Here is a 20,892-nt window from a genome sequence, read left to right as displayed (position 1 = left end):
CTTCTGTGAGGCTCTATGTGAGCAGAGATCTAACTAGCATTGACTTTAGTTTGCTGAATTACTTCAAACAATATCATGAGTCACACCTAGAGGTTTTATTCAGGTCTTAGGGCCATACTGGGTGAATAAGATGACTAAGAACACCTTATTAGCTACATTAAAGGCATCAAAGTTAGAAGCAAGTCATAGGAGTTTCCTCCAATGAGTGCCACAATACAGACCACATTGAGGTTCTTTCATTGCTCAGGTCTGCAATAAACAAGACAGGATACTCAATGTTTAATCTGTGGACCCACAACACCACAGGAGCAAAATCAAGATTGATATATTCCATTCCAGAAGGGTTTCCAAATAATTTATTTGCAACAACAGAAAAATACTTCAGCATCAGCACTATTTTGTTCTTTATAATCTAGTGGGTTTTTGTCTCCTATTCTGCAAGTACCCAAGCTACAATTTGTCAAGAGGTTTGTACTAATACATTATTATACTCCCTGAAATGGTTCAAAATTACTTTTCTGGAAATTGCAACATTGCAGCACTAAGAAACCAATATTTTTCTCCCTGTTTGAGATGGAAACAAATACTCTGCTCATCAGTGAGACTTGTTGTAGGTCCGTAAAACACCTGACATCCCATGCCAGCTAGAAGGTAGCTAAGAAGAGCAAGACAAATAGCTATTGTGATTTATAATCCCACTGAACTCCAACCCAGGCCTTGTGCTCAGAGCTGAAGGCAGAATCAGGCTGTTACTCTAGGGCTAAGCCCTTTAAGAAGAATGAGGATGGAAAGTGAGTGCATAAAAGCCAGGCTTTTTCTTGCTTTTGCGTTTGTGTGAGAAGCACACACTTGTTCTTTCACTGGCCTGTTAAATATCAAGTTCACTGGATAAGTAATTGACTGCTATGCTTATAGAGGGGTCAAAACTCTATGCAAAAATCACAGTCTGAAATCTATTTTCCCTGCAGCTTACATCAAACACCATATCTTAAAATTATTAAAACCACCTTATTATTTAAGAAATGTCCAAGTGACACAGAGCAGATGGCTCAGATCTCTGCAGGGGCAGCTGAGCTGCACATCTGGCTAGAGCAGATACAGCTACTGCTGGGGAGAACAGGGAAGAGTGTGTAATGGTAGGACTCTAGAAATTCATCCAATAAAGTGAATCAAGAATAAAATTACTCTCTTAGGGAATGACAGAATTCCACTCCACACAAAATCTGGCCTAAAAATATGCATTAGGAAAACACAAAAGGTAGTGTGTAATTACTCAGTTTGCTAATGGAACACTAAGTTGAGAAATTCAATTTAGGAAAATACTTTATTTGGTTTCAGTAATACTTGCATTACTTCTCTACAAAACAGTAAGGGTAGCTTTAAAGCTTCCTGAAATGGGGATTATTAGTAAAATAAAAGTTTCCCTTGGAGAAATTCAGCAAGTATCTTTTTTCTCAATTATAAAGGCAGAAGGGAACAGGAAAGCAAGAAAATCTGGGTGATAATACTGAATACAACTGTTCAGCTTGCCCTAAGGAGCTAAAGCATTGTAATAAAACATCTGTGAATCTGAAGATGCAGGATGAAAAAACCCAAAGCCTTAGGGACTTCAATTCAAAAAAATTAGCAAAGATGTTAATGTTTGCTAGAGACATATTTTTAGTGGACCATGCTTTTTAGGAAGATGTTTAAGTGAATAATGGGTATGCAGTGTTTGAAGATAAACCAGGACGAAGTTCCTCATCTACATCTTTATTGTACTGCTTTGAAAATCACATCTTTTGTAGTAGAATTAATGGAAGGGAAAACCTCACCAACAGAAGAGCCTTGAACTAGCATTAGATTGTTTCCTGTCTCCAAAATGTCATAATCACATGCATTGCATTATGCAGAGCAATGGGCTAGAAATAACAAGTTGCTGCGTGCTTGTGGTAGAGATGTGCTGAGTGCAAGTGCAGAACAGATCTTAGAGAGACAATAGGCTTTAAACAGCGCAACGTAGAACAAAGTCTAAGCTTAAACCAAAGCAAATAATAATTTACAAAACCAGGTACAAAACATGATAGAAAACACCTGTGCTCTAGACAAGTATCAAAATTAGCATGGAACAGCAAAGATCATATCAATTTAGTCCTATTCCAAAACCAGAAGAAAAAAAATCTGTTATGCTCTTAATTGTGCATATGTGAATCTAGAGTTAGAGCTGACATTGATGTTATTTTGTACATTGAGGATTAACAGGGAGTACTGTGGGAAAACAGAATGTGAGAATTTCTCTATACCTTTGATAGATTTTGTAGTTAAAACATGCTCTATTACGAGGCTGAAAATGTCCAGACAGGAACAGCTACTTCAGTCTTAGAAGATTTAATAGCTATGTGCTAACACTTGTTACATTTATCTCAGAGGTTGCACAGGAAATTTATTATTATAATGCCAGAAGGGAAGTTAGAAAAAGATTGCAATTGTTTTCTTGGTATTTCAAAATAGGAACAAAAGTACAAATGTGAACACTTTATTGAGGCCCTAAAGTATACTATATAGCACCTGTTAGAAAAACAAAACCAAAAGAAATAAAAAAATACCCATCCTTTCATTTCCACAACCTGTCCACACACCTGGTAAGAATTGCTGTCTTAACTAAGGTTGAAATAGATCTGCTTGTTTCTCCTTATGTCTTCTTTCAGGGTCTTACAGAAAAAAATGTAATACATTTAACATTAACATCATGTCCCAAGCTGCTCATTGAAAAGGCAAAGATGTGGCAGAATGGATGGAACTTAAATATTTTTAAAAAATAATAAAATCTTACTTGCTGAGGCCTCTCATTCCCTGAGTGGAGGGAAAGAGGCAGTAGCTAGTTTGAGAAAGGCCCTAGACTGCCTGTTTGGTCTAAAAGAGCTGGAAGCCTGCTCTCATACAAGGTCTCCTTTGCTTTAGGTCTGTTGATTGGCACTGAGCAAGTCACTCACTTTTATGACCTCAGCAGTATATGAATCACATATTTGGACTTCAGAATCTCAAGGATAAACACTTTCAATGCACCAAGCCACTAGGAATGAGGCTAAGCTACAGCCAGTTTGGGAATTTCCACTCATAGCCATTTTTGTTTATATACCACAGCATTTAGACATCCTAATCACAGGCCCAGACCCCACAATATTCGATCCTGTGCAAGCATGAAACACAGGCATTCTTAGTAGCTGAAAGAGATTTACATTTCCAGTTCTAAAAGCAAAAGGTGGTTCTACATTCTGCAATGAAGCGGAGGTATCAATGTTTCTCTTCCTCCTTGCAAAGCAATGTGAATCTATTTCTGTTCGGCAGAGACTGTTGTTTAAGAGGCATTTCTAAAAGTAAAGTTTTGAAATTAAAACCTGGTATAGGACCAGACCACACAACATAGAGGGATTTTTCATACAACAACATGTATGAACAAAAACTCTCACAGTCCCTAGGGTCACCAAGACTTGGAATTGTTGGAAAAGTCTTTTACATTAACAGTGGCATGCTGTATTTAATGTAGTGAGAGCCAGGTGCTAACTTCCCACTGCCTGGTACATACATTCTCAAGATATCACCTTTTCTTGTGAACTGATGAAAAACTGAAAACTCCATTTCCTAAGTGTGGGTTGCAGGTCTTCCAAAGGAACAGAAAAATCTTACAGCTTCTGTTCGTGCAGGTATGGCTTTGACTGATCTAGGCAAGGACATATGCAGGTTGTGAAACTTCAGAAAACACCTTCTACCTGTACTAAAAGCAAAAAATACACATTTTGAGGGCTTCTATGGCTCAAAAAATCCATATATATACATACACTATGCTGCATCAGCCTTTATAAGCTTGAAGTGAAGTCTTTTTTTGTCTCATAAATTCTCTCCTCCATCCCACTGAGGGCTAGTGAGTGGCTGGGTGGGGCTTAGTTGACAGCTGGGATTAAATCACAACAAGATTCTGGCAAAAATATTGTAATTTTACTCTGATAAAATCTGCATTTAACATTGGCAAACTTGTGATGCCTTGATTATAACAAGCAAGTAGCAGATATATATTTTAGTGAGGAAGCACTATTCTTGTTTGGAAGTTTTCACAGGTAGGTCCCATACTCCAATTCATCTTGAGAAGATAAAAAAAAGCCTTGACAATAAATAGGAAGGAAGTGTAAAACAACAGTTATACCACAATTTAGTAAGTAGTCTCCCATGTGGTGATCCCTCAGAAACTTGAGAGTACACATGGCAGTTTCATGTACTACAAATAACCCAGACCTTATCTTTTACTTTGATATTAGACTTACTTTTAGAATGTATTTTTCTTATTAATACTTAATGAACCTTTTCAGCAAGGGACTCATATTGTTCTCAGCTGATGTACAGCTTATGAATACTAAATCCATTTAAAAGTTAAATTACCTTTGATATCCAAACTAAGACTTCAAAGAATAAGTATTTTAATATATATATATTAAAACAGAGATTAACACTTATTTACATTTGTAAATCAATCAAAATAATCTGAGTAGCATGTAGTCCAATCAGCCCATACTGTTAGCAAAAGTTCTCATATTAGACAGTTCATCTTATAACCACAAGGATCTGGGTAGAAATTTTGCAATAAATACTCTGCCAAACATGTTTTATAAAAGCTGAAATACTTCAGTAATGTTATAATACTTTGACCAACATCTTCTATATTTAATCAGTGGGACTCAGGACAGAAAACAGCCCTTTTGACATGAACTAATTTTGAACTGCCCAAAGGTTTGTTTTTCTTTGAGCACAAAATTACATATTTCAAAACATCTAATGGTTTCATAGAACTCAACTAGAATCATCCACACTGTTCCTCCATAAATATCTGGAGACCTTGTTGCAAATAGGTTTTCTATTTCATCTCCTTAAACTCATGGCTTAAAAGCTTCAGTAGTCAAAATATTTTACACCTGAAGTAGCTATCTTAGTTCCTTGTCCTCATCTCTTTCAGTAAGAAATTATTACTTATATTTTATAAGAAAATGACTCTGTGGATTGGCTTCCTTCCTCTCTCATAGCTGCATTAGTTTTCACAATGTTCTTTTCTGAGTATTGCCTGAGGAGCATCAGCACCTTTCCAGCTATTCAAAGGTAAGAAAATGAGTCCACAAGAGAGAAGCAGAGCACATTGTTTGTGGGGAAGCTGCTAAAGGACTAAAGAAAGAAGCTCACATGGTCAGACTCGGGATGTCTTAGGAGACCTTCAAGTAACAGATGTACCAGTTTACATATCTAGCCTGTATTTTTACATATGTGTACACAGACACATGATTCTGAACTTACACACACATAACATGCAGAGAATATTTTAAAATTGTTTAAATCCCAAAATTCTGAAATTAGGCAGTACTACAGAACCTACATAAGTACATCCTGAAGTATGCATTTCAGCTTTGATAGTATCCAGTTCCCTTTTTCAGATATCTGCTGTGTGAATGTTTTTTTCCCCTTCAGGTGATTTTACATGGATGCATAGGATTTGTGGTGATTCCAATACGGTAAGAAGCCCAAATTGTTATATTAGTCTATGGGGTGAGAAGGAAGCCCCTTTTGTCATACCATAGGAGAAGGGATATTACAACATAACCTGCTAGGGCTTGACCTACATAATGCAAGGAAAATATTTAACCCTTGCTGCTCAAGAGAGCATCACACAAACCAGCACACAACCATAAGCTGGACTCACAATGAGTAGGATGACTCTAGCTCAGAGTCTAGAGCTTAGACTAGAACTAGTTTTAAAACACACCAAACAAGCTTACTAATAAATGCAATGTCCCTTCCCTGAGTTGTTTAAAATCCAGTAAAACAAAGTCAGTATGTTCCTAACACAGTGTTCTAGGTCTGGAAAAGGGCTTCAAGGTCAAGGCTTGTCTTATCAAAGACAAACCTCAAAGGTGGTCTTCTAAAGGGTAGATAGCGATGCTTGGACTGCAATACAGGTAACACTGGAAAAAGAGATGGATAACACCAGCATTATGACCCTGGAAGATTCCAATGCTTACAACATTCATGATTACAACAGATATTTTCCAAGGTAAAAGATAAAATAGCACTGAAATCCCACGAGTCGAAGTTATAAATGAATTAAACAGTTCTCTCTGGCAGTTGCTGAACAGTTACTCTTCAGCAACCCATAAAGCTTTCATACAGGTACAGCCAAATAAGACAAAATGACCTGTCATCATTTTTAATTGGCTTAAAAGTCTTCAAGTAAGCTACCGATAGAATGACTGTGAAAAGTGTGGTATGAAACAATAGTGAAATGTGATTTGAATGATAGTGAAAGACTCATATGAATTTGGTCCAACATCACTAGATTACATAGGTGGTGATGGTAATTAACAAGATCCTACACAGGGTCTACAAATGGAGCAGAAACAAAGTATTATATGAACCACACTACCCTAAAAATAATTCCTCAGTTCTACAATTATGGGTACAACAAGGATAAAGAAGTAGAGGAATTCAGCAGTGATATGAGAAAGCTCTGGCAGCTGCCTCTAAGTGGGAGCACAGACTCTGAATGGCATCCATCAGCTCTGACCCCACAAAAACAATTGCACAACAAAGCCCATGCATGGTGAGTTAAACAGCAGAGTGACTTGTGAGTTAGGATGACTCAATAATAAAATTGGCTTTGCCCATTCATAAGCCATCAAGATGATGTTCAGCTGTCATATAGCAGATGTAAATTAGATGAAAGTTATCATTATTTCAGAAAGTGCAACTCTGCCTCAGAAATAAACAAATCAATATTTCAAAATCTACAATGTGGCATGACAACACTTCATTTGTACCTTGGCAGACAAACCTATCAGTGGGATCTCCACTTAACAGAGGATGGTGTGAGCAAGACAAAATACCTTATCCTAAGGTCTTTCAACACTGTCCATGGAATTTCATTCCCTTTACATTTCATTGTAACAACAGCATTTGCATGCATTTTGAATGCATGTACCACAGAACAGAATTGTCTGTCCCACCTTGGCCCATAGGCTCTGGGCTGTCTCAGCTGCATTTGCTCCTCTTATCCCTCTCCCCTCTCTGTATCTGAGCAGCTCTGAACAGACATTGTCTGCAAACAAAGGAACATGCTTTCCCTTTCCCCAGCAAAGTGAAAAGTGTGTCCTAGACTGAACTGCCCTCCAGCCCTGAAGGACTAATATTTCTTGAATTAAGACCAGTCATTCATCTGGGTGAGGAATTCCACTTTGGGCAAGGGAAGAGTGGCAGGCTAGACAAATTTTAAAGTAGACTCATTAGGTCTTATGATCATCACTGACTACCAGGACACGTGCTGGAGAAGGCACTTTTCATAGCTTTGTACCAGCTTTGAGCATCTTCCCTGATATAGTGCTTACAAGGCTTGCAGACAGCTGTGAAGCATTTCCAAACAGGCTGTTACAAATAATTCTGAGTAACTGTCATTCAGTAAGACTTTACAGACATTGTTGCCTCCTTAGAAAAAAGATTGATGGAGAACATTAAATCGATACAAGTGCAAGCTTATCCTTGGTTTCAGCGAGAGATTGAAAACCAGGCTTCAAGCCTTTTGAACACCTTTGTATTTTCTTCAAGGTCTGCAGAGCACTGACCAAGCTTGAAAATTCTTGAGCTGCTCTAGATCCTCAATAATATTACTTGGATATTATCTAGTAGGTGAGATAACAGAAAGCATTTTTCTACTAAAATCATTAAAGAGAAGGTTTTATGCTGTCTGGGGCCCTCCTTCTACCTCCCTATTCCTTGACAGCAGCCAAGTCCCACTGCCCTGTCTGACATCTAGTAGATGTCATAAAAAAACCCAAATAAATTTCCAAGAGATTCCTGTTTTGCCAACATCGAACTCCCACCTTCAAGTCTCAGAGAAATTCAAAGTTCTTTACCCTTTGTAAGATTAAGAGCAGAATGAGCCCTCCAAAGCTACTGATTCAGAAATATATGAAAAATAAGTCCATTTAGTACAAGCAGGTCTTAGCTTTTGTCTTTGTCATAAATTAAGACCTGAGATGTAGTAAGATTGTATTCCAGTGGATTCCCATGCATCCATAGACATCAACAGGAATTACCACTATAAACCAGGAGCTAATCTGCCATTCAGAAGAACTACAATTATTCTGGTAAGAGACAGAAATTCCCATCAATGCAAGCTACCTCAGGCTTCAATGGTTCTGAGATTCAGGGTGCAATCCCTTTTATCTGAAATTGGATGATTAAAATAGGTTTGTTTCTCTACCTGTTTCTTTCTAGTGACAATAGAGAGAGCCCAAGGTGGCCACTTCCAACAGGGATACAGGAAGAAAGATGAAACTCCCCTTACTCAAGAAGTCTACAAGCTAACAAGCTCAAGTCTACAAGTCTAATAAGCTCTGTCTCCATAGGAGAGCCCAAGATGTACCAATAAATGTTTTTATATTAGGAAGCATCAAAAATGTAGAAACTCTTGGAAAAGTCATTTTGAAACGCTGAGTAGTAATAGTTTTACACAGCCTAAAACAAGAACAATTTAACAAATGAAGAAAGTAGACAGAACACCTAATTGAAACTGCCAAGCAACAAAACCTACCTCTCCACCTCATTTACCTGAAAAGACACATTACAAAGACCTTAGTTTGTCAAATCTCACAAAAATAAAACCTAAGAAAGTTCCACATGCAACAGAGGCAAAGCCATTTAAGATAAAAGGCAATATCAGCAGTAAAATAAATATGAATAAATTGTCTTTGAACTTGCCTTAGTAAAAAAAAATTAGAAGGTGTCCAATTTTCACAGAAACTCAACTGCAGAATAGCCAGCCTATAAAAGTGCAAATTGAAGATATACTATAACAACCTTCTCAGATATTTGTATGTTACAGGAGCTGTATTGGCAAGAGAAAAGGCAGGATTACTTAGGAGGTCCCTTCCAATCCTATGCTCCTAATTTGAGTTTCTACTAAAGAGCAGAGGTCAAACTGATCAAAGAGGAGACAGTATCTAGGACTCCAACATTCAAGTATTTCTTTAATAACTTTAAATCTCTCCTCTTTCCCCATCTCAACCCCCTCTGCCTTCACCATACCCTAAGACACTAGTGCCAGAGAGACTAAGCAGACCTGTTTACTGCAATTAAATCACCTCTGTCCTAATAGAAAAAAAAAATGCCAAAGACAGTTTCCAATTCCTCTCCCTTCATTTACCACAGAAAGAATGCTACACAACCACACAACAGAAAATAACTTAAATACATCCCAGCACTACCCTTACTAATGCACTATATGATACCTCATTTCAAAGCTGAAGGACAACACAGATAACCCTGGTAAAACATTTCCTTTAGGAAACTATACATTATTAGATATATTTACCATAAGTAACAATCAGATGTAATATAGGAAACACACACTACTTTCACTTGCAATGCAGGTTTACCTTAGCAGAAGGGTTTGCTTGTCTCCCTTGAGCAGAGCGACACAGCATAAAAAACCCCAATGCTGCCTGGTAGGCACCAGCTAAGAACTGGCTGTAATGAGAAGACACATTTCACCTGGGCCATACAGGAAAGTTCTTCTCCTCTTTGGGCGGATAATCAAGTATCAGAATTAATGAAAGCAAAGCAGCAGCACCTGTGAAGGTGGCACTGACATTCAGAAACATGGATCCTTAAGGAAATTTTCTAGGCAAGACTGTATACTATATAAGAGTATATGTTACCTAAGTTAAAACAATATATAAAACAGCTGCAATCTTTGCACTGAGGTCTGGACTACTATAAGAGTAGTAATACAAAAATGTTAAAAACCAAAAAAGGATGAATGTTGGTACAGCAACTTTTTTTTTTTAAACCCCACTAACCTCAAACCTACTCCCATATCTGAAGAGCAGACAGCACCCAGAAGCATGCCTAATCTTCAGATCCAATGTGGTTAACTTGGGAGAGGGCTGCCATGGCACTGCCACTGCTCTTGGTACTCCCTGCACTGCTCTACACTCTGCTCAGGAGGGAAGAGGAGTGGAGGTGCCTGTGGCTGCATGAAACCTGCCCAGGGAGATGCACCGGAGTGCAAGGGTTGCTGGTAACAGGAATGGAAGATGTTCTTCTATATGGCAAAATGCAGAAAATAGCTCAACTGTGATCTGGCAGGGAAGACAGCAGTGTGATGGGACCAGGGAATTGTTGGTGGCTGCTGGTGGGAATAGGAGTTTTGTGTAGTGTTAAGATGGTGGATACCACCACCAAGGGGATGCGTTTGAGCAGTGCAGCTAAATGTTTAGAGTGTTTGGAGTTCCCATTTGACTAAAGGGCAACTTTCTTCAGGCAATTGCTGGTGGGAAAAGTCATTATTCAATGGAGTAGGAAGTGACTCAGGACAGCAGTCATGTACTTTAACTATTTTGGGTGAACCCAGATTGATTTCACTGACCAAAGAAAGTCACATTACTTTTAGCTAAACTCTATGACAAAAAGCAACAATGATTCAACCCATGTTGTAGCTGAAGCCTTGATTCAGTGCTGCTGTGAGAGGATGGTGGTGGAATGTTTGCGTGAGCTGTAATTGCAGGGGAGTGTGTTTGGATAACTAACCTCTCACTAAGAGGCTCAAAATCACTGAACCCAAGAAACTTAGCAAAATAGAAAAGGTGAATAGGACTGGCTTTATATGAGCGACCCACAGCTTGAAACTAGTCCAGAACTCAAAGAAGACTGTACTAACATCATGTGAATCTCATTATGAAGAAAGAATATGATGTTATAAATAAGAAAGATATGGAAAGTATCCCCTCCAAAATGTTGCTGAGCCTGGTGAGTAGGTATATAGTGAATACATAGGTTATTTCTGAATGAATGACTTTTCAAAAATTACACATCTAATGTTTTCTGAGATGCTAAAAGGAATCATTGCTGCTCTTAGCCAAGTTCTTCCCCCAAGTTCTTCCACCCTAATTGCAATACAGCTGCTATTAGCCAATTCCCCTGGCCCCACCAGCTCTCACAGTAATCTGAACCCAGTATAATGTTTTTCATTTTGTCTTTTTCTGTAGACAAAATCAGGAGCATTTCCTTTCTGACTGTATGACACAGGCTACAGACAGCCTGGCGCCAAAGCTTTCTAAAGATCAATATATTTAACGCATTTAAAGTCAGTAAGATCTCCCAGGTTAGTCCTGGGTTGCTTGAGGAAAAAGAAAGCCAAAAGACTAGGGAACACTGAAGATACAGATTTAATATTTCATTTGCTTATTTAAGGAGCTGTTCATTTTTACAAAAAACTATTTAAATTACTTTGGGTTTCAATTTAGAGTATTTTTGTCAAAATGTTTTGGTAATCATGGAGAAAAATTTAATTTATTAAGTAGAGTCAGATACATTGAGATACAGGTTGGTGGGAGGCTTGTTTATGTGCATAAAGACAAAAGAGTTAATAAATGCCAAAGATTGTGGGAACAAAAGTATTATCAGTCCCATCATACCAATTTTCTTTCTTCCTATCTCCCATATTTATTTTTTTCACTTGAATATTGCTTCAGTCACCTTGGCCTTTCCCACTGGCTTTCGTAATTTACTTAGTTGCTTCTCATTTTCATTAACCTCCAATCTTTATTGCTCCAAATGATTATTTTTTCTTGTTTATAAGTTTTACTGCCTGTTAAATACAACAGCCAAAGGCAATCACACAAGTGAGAAAACCAGTCATTGTCCTTTGAAGTTCACCAGTATTGTTTTTCTTTCACTCAGCCTCAAAAATTCCATAGGGACTTCCATTTACCCTACCTACTTCCCACCTTCCACTCCAAACAAGTGTCTAACAGGAAAAAAAGGAGCCTCACTAAAAAAGCTGCCATCCTTTTGAGTTTCAGTTCATACATATTAAAAAAACATTATTATAGATCTTAAAACTTAAAAACATCATAGAGAAATTGCTACCTTGCTGTCAATCTTCAAAAGATAATAAACAATTGTACCCCAAGTTTACTATATGTCTTGCAAAACATAAGCATTTTTGTTGCTCACAATTGGAACAGCAACTTAATAAACTTCAGTTCTATGCACAACACTGGGCTGCCAAAACCAGTCAATGAAATCACATTTTCCACCTTAACACTCTATTAACTACAAAGCTCACGCACACACTGCTTTAAATGCAAATATTAATTATTTCATGCTAATATTTTAGCAAGAGTGAGTGCAATTATTTCATCAAAGTAGATGCAGTGGGAGGTAAGCAAGAAGAAAAAGCTGTTAGTCGTTTGTGTGAAATAAATTTAGTCTTCTCTTGTATGGATTAGGTGGTTGGAAAGAGAAAAGTTGCCTTTCTGTTACATCAAAAGGTCTGTGACCTTTTGGTAAGTTCCAGTACGCTTGGGCTTCCTCCCTAAATCCAGATTAACTCAATAATATTTGTGAAGTGTTTACAATATTTTTAATAGGGTTTTTATTGAAAATCTGGCCATGAGATTCAAGGTACTTCACACAAATGTTGAAGTTAACATCACTTATTTTGCTCTCTGAGTGCATCCCATTCTGCTAAAAGTCCTCAGCCTTGGTGCATTATAATACTACAAAAAATTTGGTCCTTGCTATGAATTCCAGGACAGTCTGACTACAGCAGCTCTTGGTAATGGCATTTTATTCCTTTGCAGCAAGTATATGCTATATATTTATTATATATATATAATGATATAAATTATATCATCGGTGTACAGAAGAGTAGAACAGGAGCAAACTAGAGGAACAGCTTCAGATTTTATGCATTGTTGTCTTGTGCTTGAAATGGCAGAAGTCAGCTGTGAATATTTCACCCTGGGACCAGGTCTGCCTGATGCCATGTCAGAGGTGTAGGGCAGCAGCCCATCTCCCTGCGTGTCTCTGCCTATCCAGTCTAATTGCACATGCTCTGCTTCATTCAGCAGCTTTATGTGATACCTATCAAAGTTCCTAAAGAACTCAGTGACCAAAAAAATGATGATCCCCTTTCAGAAAAACTGTCTGCTTTGGGCCCTGAGGCTTTTGTGCCTTGAGGCTCTTGTGATGGAGAAATCCAGCCTGGAAACAAGTAAGCAATAAAAATTTTCACATTAATTCACTTCACAATGCTAACTCTCCTCTACATAAACATCTCAGTGAATCAGCTCTTCCTAACTGCTTGCCCCCTGCTACTCAGCAATGCACAACAGAATATATGCATTTTAGAAAACAAGCACCATTTCCCTTGTGGCTATTCTTCCTTGCGACCTAGAGAAAGCAGTTTTTGCCCAAGTTTTTGGAAGGAATGGCTGTAATATAACATAACACTTCCATGCTAAAAATGCAAAAATATGTACAATGTGAATAAAAAAGGACCATTTCACCTAAACAGGACTTCAATCTGAACTACTAAGTTTGTTTTGAACTTGCATTTTCAGGGATCTCAGCTGTAATTTTTTTGCATCTACATTACAGGCCTCAAACTTCACACAGTATTTCCTAGTCAATGAAAATATCTGTTCTAGCTCTGAAGTTTAAATATGGCATATGTAACACTGCAGCACCTAGGGTGTGCAAGCAATATGGCTATAAACTCCTAAGAAGGGATAGGCAAGGCAGGAGAGGTAGCTGGGGTAGTCCTGTATGATAGCAAGTGTTTTGACTGTCTAGATCTTTATGATGGGTTGAATGTTTATGAGTGTTTAGAGGGAAAGCCAACAGGGCAGATATCCTGGTGGGATTCTGTTATAGGCCATCCAAGCACCTAAAGAATATAGCAGGGGAGGTTTACATTGTATACTAGGAACATTTTTTCCCTGAAAACACTGGTGTAAGTTGCCCAGGGAAGTCACCATCCCTGGAGGTATTTAAAAGACATGTAGATGTGGCTCTGAGGGACATGGTTTAGTGGTGGACTTGGCAGTGCCGGGTTAATGGTTGGATTTAATAACCTAAAATGTCTTTTCCAACATAAATTATTCTGTGATTCTAATACTGAGTCAGGCAGAGAGTAGAAAATATACTCTGCCTCCAAATTTTGTACTCTCTTATATGCTCATACTGTATGTAAAAACTCCAGTACATTCCACTTGCATAAGGACCAGAGGCCAATTTCCTTTCTACTCTATGTTGGAATGGCTCAACCAGTTGACTTCAAATAGCCCGTGCTGCTTCATTCCAGCAAGGAGTTTGCCCCAAGGGTCTTGCTAGCACTTTTGATTATAAACACTAAAAGGATAGTGATCCTCAAGCTCAAATGAATTTACACACTAGATTTCTATGGCTCAGAAGAAGCAAAAGCTGTTCAATCTACTGTGAAAGCAGAAATTTTTCTTAAAAATGAAAAAACCAAACAAATAGTGTTGTCAAAATATGCATGTATATGAGGGTTCCAAAATATAAATTATTCACTTCTAAGCACAGAGCTAAATATTATGGATGGTAGCCCATAGCAGTGCTTCTCTAGAAGCTTCTCATAAGGAAGGCAAGTCCTGAAATCTTTAAACAGTGACTCATGCAAAGCTAAAAATCCACTGAAGCCACCAGGACCATCCACCTGGCTGTGGGGTGACCTCTACCTCTGCTTCACAGTGCAAGACTAGAAATCTCAGGCATCATAAGGGGTAGCTGATACCACACTTATTTTTTGTACCCGTAACATGAGTTATACCAAGAGACTTTAAATAACAGCAAGATGTGAATCACAGAATCACAGAATTGTTAAAGTTGGAAGGGACCTTTGGAGACCATCCAGTCGAAGCCCTCTGCCAAGGCAGGGTCACCTAAATCAGGTTACACAGGAATGTATTCAGGTGGGTTTGGAATACCTCCAGAGAGGGCGACTTCACAACCTCCATGGGAAGTCTGTTACCTGGGCAGAGGGTGATCAGGGAACCCTCAATGTAAAGAAGTTCTTCCTCATGTTGAGGTGGATCTTCTTGTGATTTTATTTATGGCCGTTGATCCTCACCCTGTCACTGGGAACCACTGAAAAAAGGTTGGCATCATCCTCTTGACATCCACCTTTAAGATACTTATATACACTGATGAAATCCTGTCCCAGTCCTTTCTTTTCTAGATTAAACATCCCCAGCTCCCTCAGTCTCTCCTCATAAGAGAGATGCTCCAGACCCCAAATCATCTTTGTGGCCTCTGCTGGACCCTCTCCATTACCTCCATGTCTTGGGCTGAGGAGCCCAGAACTGGACACAGCACTCCAGATGTGCCTCACTAGAGCCAAGCAGAGGGACAGGATCACCTCCCTTCACCTGCTGGCCACACTCTTCCCAAAGCACCCCAGGATCCCACTGGCCATCCTGGCCAAAAGGGCACTGCTGGCTCATGGCCAGCTTGTCACCCAGCAAGATCCCCAGGTCCTTCTCTGCAGAGCTGCTCTCCAGTGGGTCACAGCCCAGCCTGTGCTGGGACTTGGGGTTTTTCCTCCCCAGGTGCAGGACCCTGCACTGGCCCTTGCTGAATCTCATCAGGTTTGTCTCTGCCAAGCTCTCCAGCCTTTGAAGGCCCTGCTGAATGGCAGCACAGCCCTCAGGTGTATCTGCCACACCCCCAAGTTTTGTATCATGAGCATAAGATGGTACAACACAGTACTTCTGTAGGCCTAGATTTATTGCACATATTTAATGATAATTCTGAAGAGGAGATAATAACCAATCACAAATTAAGTCAGATATGATGAAAGCTGTTCTGAAATTTTGAGTGACCTCTGATTCAAATGGGGATTGCAATAGCAGGGAAAAATGCCAGAGTGCCAATTAAAGGTCTGGTGATTGAGTAGGGCAACAGGAACTTCTCATTGGGATTGTCAGATCCTAAACTAGCTATTATAACTCAGGGAAATATCACAAGTTTAATGTGAACAACTTATTTCCTAAAACACACATATGCTCAAAAAACATCAATAACAGCCTCAAAAAATATTAAGAAAGGTAGTACTGGAGTTATGGCTTCTTATAACTTCCTGGAACAGCATTTTCTCACGGTTTACCTACCCCAAAAACAAAACAAACAAACCAGACAAACAAGAACGAAACCCCAAACCGAGCCAAACCAAAACCAAAAACCCAAACAAACAAACAGCAATGAAATAGAAGGAATAAGAGCTGAAAAATATTATGGCGATGAAAAATTTGCTCAAAAGACAAAGAGACATACTAAAAACAAAAGACAAAACAGAAGTCCTTTTTTTACATAACCATTTCTCAAGAAAAGTTATTTTTATACTTTTTATTCAGCTACAATTTTGTAAAGATCTCATGGAAGTTTCTACTGTAATCATTGCAGAGCATTAAAAGAAATGGCCCCGGTGTTTTCAGTGAGACAAAGAATATGAAGAAACACAATAAAATTACAAAATGGTAAGGAGAATGTAAAATACAATACTTTCAACAAAGCATAATTAAACTGTGTTAAACATTGCTGAAAGGTGCATCTATAAGTCATAGTTAGGTAAAAACAGTGAAAATGACAACATACTTCTTCTGCTCACTTTAACAGTACTAGGTGAAGTTAACATGAATGTGAGCTCAAACTCCCAACCAGAAATAAAATCTAAGCTATTTCATCCTGCCATAATCTGGAAACAGCACTTGTGTGAAGTTACTGTAAGATGGGACTCTTAGTACCATATGTTAGTAAGAGAATAAACCTTACTTTTTTAAGTTAGTACTTGAGGAAGTTAGGAGCACATCAAAATTGACATGTCTACATATGAAAACTGCCACCTCACTCTATCTTTGAAGTCCTACAAACAACTCCACCTCAGCAACCAGGTGTTCGAAGTTCAAGAGCCCTTGTGAGCCTGAAACAACACCTAAGTCCCAAAATTTCAGATCTGGCTTATTTTCTATGGTGTAGCTGGAAGAAGTAATATCCTGTACTATACAAGCGTAACTTGGAACACTCACTTGAGTGTGAGGAATCCCACTTCCAGGCTCTTCCCATATTCAGGCAGTGTGGACACCGCCTTTCCAGCAGAACTACAAGCTGTTTTGGAAAACAGGATCTGGGACTGTTTTACTAGACATACTACAGCTCTGCCAGAGTGAAGTTGCAAATTTCATGCAGCTGGAGGAAAGGGGAGAGAGGGTAGCACAGTCCAATGGCTGAGCAACTTGGAAAGGGAGGGAAGAGCCATCAGTTTCACACAAGCAACAAGGTCCCACGTATCTGTTGGGCAGCTGTGGTGAGCACAAATCCTGATGAGTCTTTTAAAAAAAATCCTGCTATGGGGACCTACCTCTGGAGAAGAGCCCGGACTCCACAGCCTGTAGGCGCTGGACTCTGGTCAGCTTCTGCTAAGGGCTATTTCAAGGCTTTTTCTGCTGCGTTTGCAGGTTTCCACCCAATTCTGGCATGCACTACCGAGGGAGATTGTGTGTCCCAGCTCCATGTCTTTATTGAGCCTTCCTGGGACTAGCTACTGAAGACACCTGTTTCAGCCCTAAATATGACAGCAGAGAAGCACAGAGGCCACATCCTGCCCTTTGTTCTCACCACTAAAGCATTGCTGGCCCAACAATGTAAACACGTCACACATCTCCCACCAGCTGCAGTGGGAACTGTATTGCATCATCTGTGCTTTGATTTAACTCTCCTCTGCATCTTGCAGCTGAGAACAAAAGTACTGTCCTTGTGACAAATTTCCTTACTGTAATAATACAGACAGTAACAACAATGAAGGGAAGAAAAAACACTAGAAAAGAAGCGCATTACTTAGACAAAATAATAAACCATAAATCACTACAGTGACAAGATTGAATGTGAAACCTCTAATTAGACATTTAATCATTTGCCAACATCTTATTTTCTTGAAGCAATGTTCATGAAGCTTCAACAAGATTTGAATTTGAGACTGATTTTATGTGTGAACTGCAAAAGCAATGCAAATAGAAATGATTTAAAGACTCAAAAAATGTATTAACTTTAATCTGCAGGTATGCTGACATCTTACTGAATGCCTTTATTGCTCTCAGTAACACTAGCCTTCATTTAGTGACATCACTGTGCCAAAACACACCAAACCCATCTCTATTGCACAGATATGATGTAAAATAAAGTAGAAAATTAAGGGGCAAATAAGTGGTTACATAAAAAGTAAGCTACTGTATTAAAACTAGAGAGTGTAATAACATTGTGGGAGAAGACACTGTTATTTGTGAAGTATGGACAAACCTGTGCCCCCAGGCTGTATCTGCTCCACTGCCTTTTCCACAAGGAGGCAAGAAGCAGCTGCTAGAGTAGAAAAGTGTCTCATCAGCATCTGAACACCTTTTCCTATGGATTTCAGAGCCCGAAAACAGAGAGCAGGGCTGGTTGTTGCTGTTGGGTTCAGAATGGCCAAGGGAATTACCTGAATTCTGTAAAAATTCTGTGCACCAAAGTCATCTTCCAGCACACTCAGAGGACTACTTACTAAAAACAAGGTAACCCAAAGCACGACAAAAATAGCAAAAATAGCAAAAGTCTCCTTCTTCTAACTGGAACATAAGGCAAAGTCCAGACAACATTTGCATTTAGACAGATGCCCTCGAAGAATGTGGAGTCAGAAAGTGCAGACTTCCCCCAAAGTCAGAATATTGCTTATATGGTAAGAAAAACAGCCCAATATACTGAACACATCACCTAACAGGAGTTGTAAAGGCACTGTTGTACTGCTAGGTTTTGCTTCCCCTGTAAGTTGAAGGAAAAACCCTGGAGTGCCTTTTGTTTTGTTTTATCATGTTGTAGGCTTTGGTAAATTGTCTTATGGTTCCTAGCCAGGGTGGATCTTCACACAGACAAAACTGTAATTCAGCTGCTTTTTTTTTCCTTTCTAAGAACAAATCTAGACTGGGCCTGGGTTGCAGGGAAGATGGGTTTGCTGTATTCATGATTTATACCCCAGCAGAGGGGACCAGAGCACATGGGGCCTGGCCAGTGTTTAGGGTGAAGAAATGTGCAGGACCAAATGCAGTGGGGAAGCATCAGCATCAGAGGAGGGCAACATTTTTATTATGTCTTTTGTGGAGACACAAACCACCAGACAAAGAACTCTGAGGTAATCTTCAGGTCATATTTTCTTCCATGTTTGTCTATTTCTATTTGCATCATCCTTTTGAAAAATAAGTCATCCTCTGTACATGTGGATCTTGATTCACTTAAACTGGTTGTTGGTACTTGACAGAACCCCTGACCCACTACTGTGAACTGGAGGAAATGCTCCAGAACCTGCTACATTCTCTGCTTCTACTACCTTTCGGAACAGGCAAAGCCAGAGGGAAAAGGGGATCATTTAATCAGGTTCTGACTATTACATAAGGCTGCTGCATGTTTGCTTCTCTGCTAGGTAATTTTTTTGTTTGTTTTTATAGTGTTTTGTAAGCAAGAAGAAGTTGCTTATGAGAAGCAGGGAACACAGGCCCACATTCGTAGCAATCCAAGTACAGTCAGCACTGGGAAAATTAGTTTTCTTCCTTTCTTTCCTTTTTTGAATCTCTTTTTGAATCATGACTAGTTTGGACTGATTCAGTAATAGATATTTCTGTTTCACCTACAACATTTGAAAATGGCTTTGACAGCACAGCACGCATTAACCCCCTCCTCCCTATATAGAACTGCCTGCCTATAAAATCCACATTCAGGGCTTAAACTGAAAATATAGGAGGTGTTTGGCTTAGTACTTCTGCATGCATGTGAGGCACCAATGTCAGAGTCCCGGAAACATGATACATTTTGATCCTCTTTTTTCCCAACAATTACTGGATAAATAATTCCTGAGGCAATGCTCAAAGCAGGCTCACTCCTTGTGTACCTGACAACACATGACTGAGATGACAGGACATTTACTCACCCTGCCAGCCAGATGATCTGTAGGTCTTAGGAGTTTTTCTCTCTGTCTCTTCTCTAGTCCACTCATGCATCAGGTTCCTTAGAGATATGGGACAGCCAAGTGAATTTACTTTTCTTGCTCTTAGTGTAAGACAGTTACCTGTGACAGAGAGGATAAAGAGGCCAAATGTGGAGTATGAAGGCACTGGAACAATAATTTCCGTAAGTTGGGTAATTATTACCTCCTGCCTTCAATAGCAGCAAATACTGAGGAATAAAAACCCCAAGAGTTGATTTAAAAATAAGCAGCCTGGAGGAATTACTATTTAGTAAGAGCCTCAATTTTTATGCTGCCTGTTTTAGTTGTAGAGAAATTATATGTGTGAGGAGAGTATTCAGTAATTTAATTAATTCTACTGGTTAACAGATCACATTTCAAATAGATACATTTAGTTAGATGCATTTACTTTTAGTTTTTATCTCACTGTTCAGATACTACAATGATCTGTTCTGAAATATTAATTCAATCTCACCATTCTACACATATTCTCTTCTCTATACTTTATCTAACCTATTTTCCTAGTGTTTTTCACTCCAGAATGTCCAGAATGAAGATTATTCAATGGTATTATGGCTTTTTTTCAATACCTATGGACCTTTCCTCTTCAAGGATGAACTGCTCAGACCTAAATATATTTCAAAACTGGGACCAAGCATTTCTGTTTCCCTCTTTTCCTCCCCATACCACCAAGTAAGCTGAGGGACACCAGTTCAAAGACAAACACGATCATCATCTATGTCACTTTCCTGCTCCATTTCCTTCAAAAATACATCTGGTAAGAGGTGGAAGAGGAGACTTTGGAACACATGCACAGATCATATCCTCTACAACCACTGGACCAAAATAGGTCAAGGTGAGAAAACCAAACATGGAAACCCCAAACATGCTGCACTTAAGAACATTCTAAAAAGCAGAAATGGGTAAATGTCTGGCTTTGTAGAGCTCCCCTGAATATTTTTTCTGTTTTGTCAACTGAATAGCCAAGACACAGAAGTAACTGAGGGAGAAAGGAATCAAGAATAGGT

General features: G+C 39.0%; 1 protein-coding gene across 1 annotated transcript in view; it reads right to left on the bottom strand.

Annotated features, from left to right (window-relative positions):
• LOC115912108 (poly(rC)-binding protein 3-like) overlaps nt 1-20,892 on the bottom strand; it is a 484,737-nt gene that overhangs the window by 360,058 nt on the left and 103,787 nt on the right. The window contains 1 exon segment of the mRNA XM_030963495.1: nt 19,829-19,966. The gene's annotated coding sequence lies outside the window, so the exon portion shown is untranslated.

The sequence above is a fragment of the Camarhynchus parvulus genome, chromosome 2 (genome assembly GCF_901933205.1).
Source record: "Camarhynchus parvulus chromosome 2, STF_HiC, whole genome shotgun sequence".
Classification (NCBI taxonomy): domain Eukaryota; kingdom Metazoa; phylum Chordata; class Aves; order Passeriformes; family Thraupidae; genus Camarhynchus; species Camarhynchus parvulus.
This window is presented reverse-complemented; position numbering and strand designations above follow the sequence as displayed.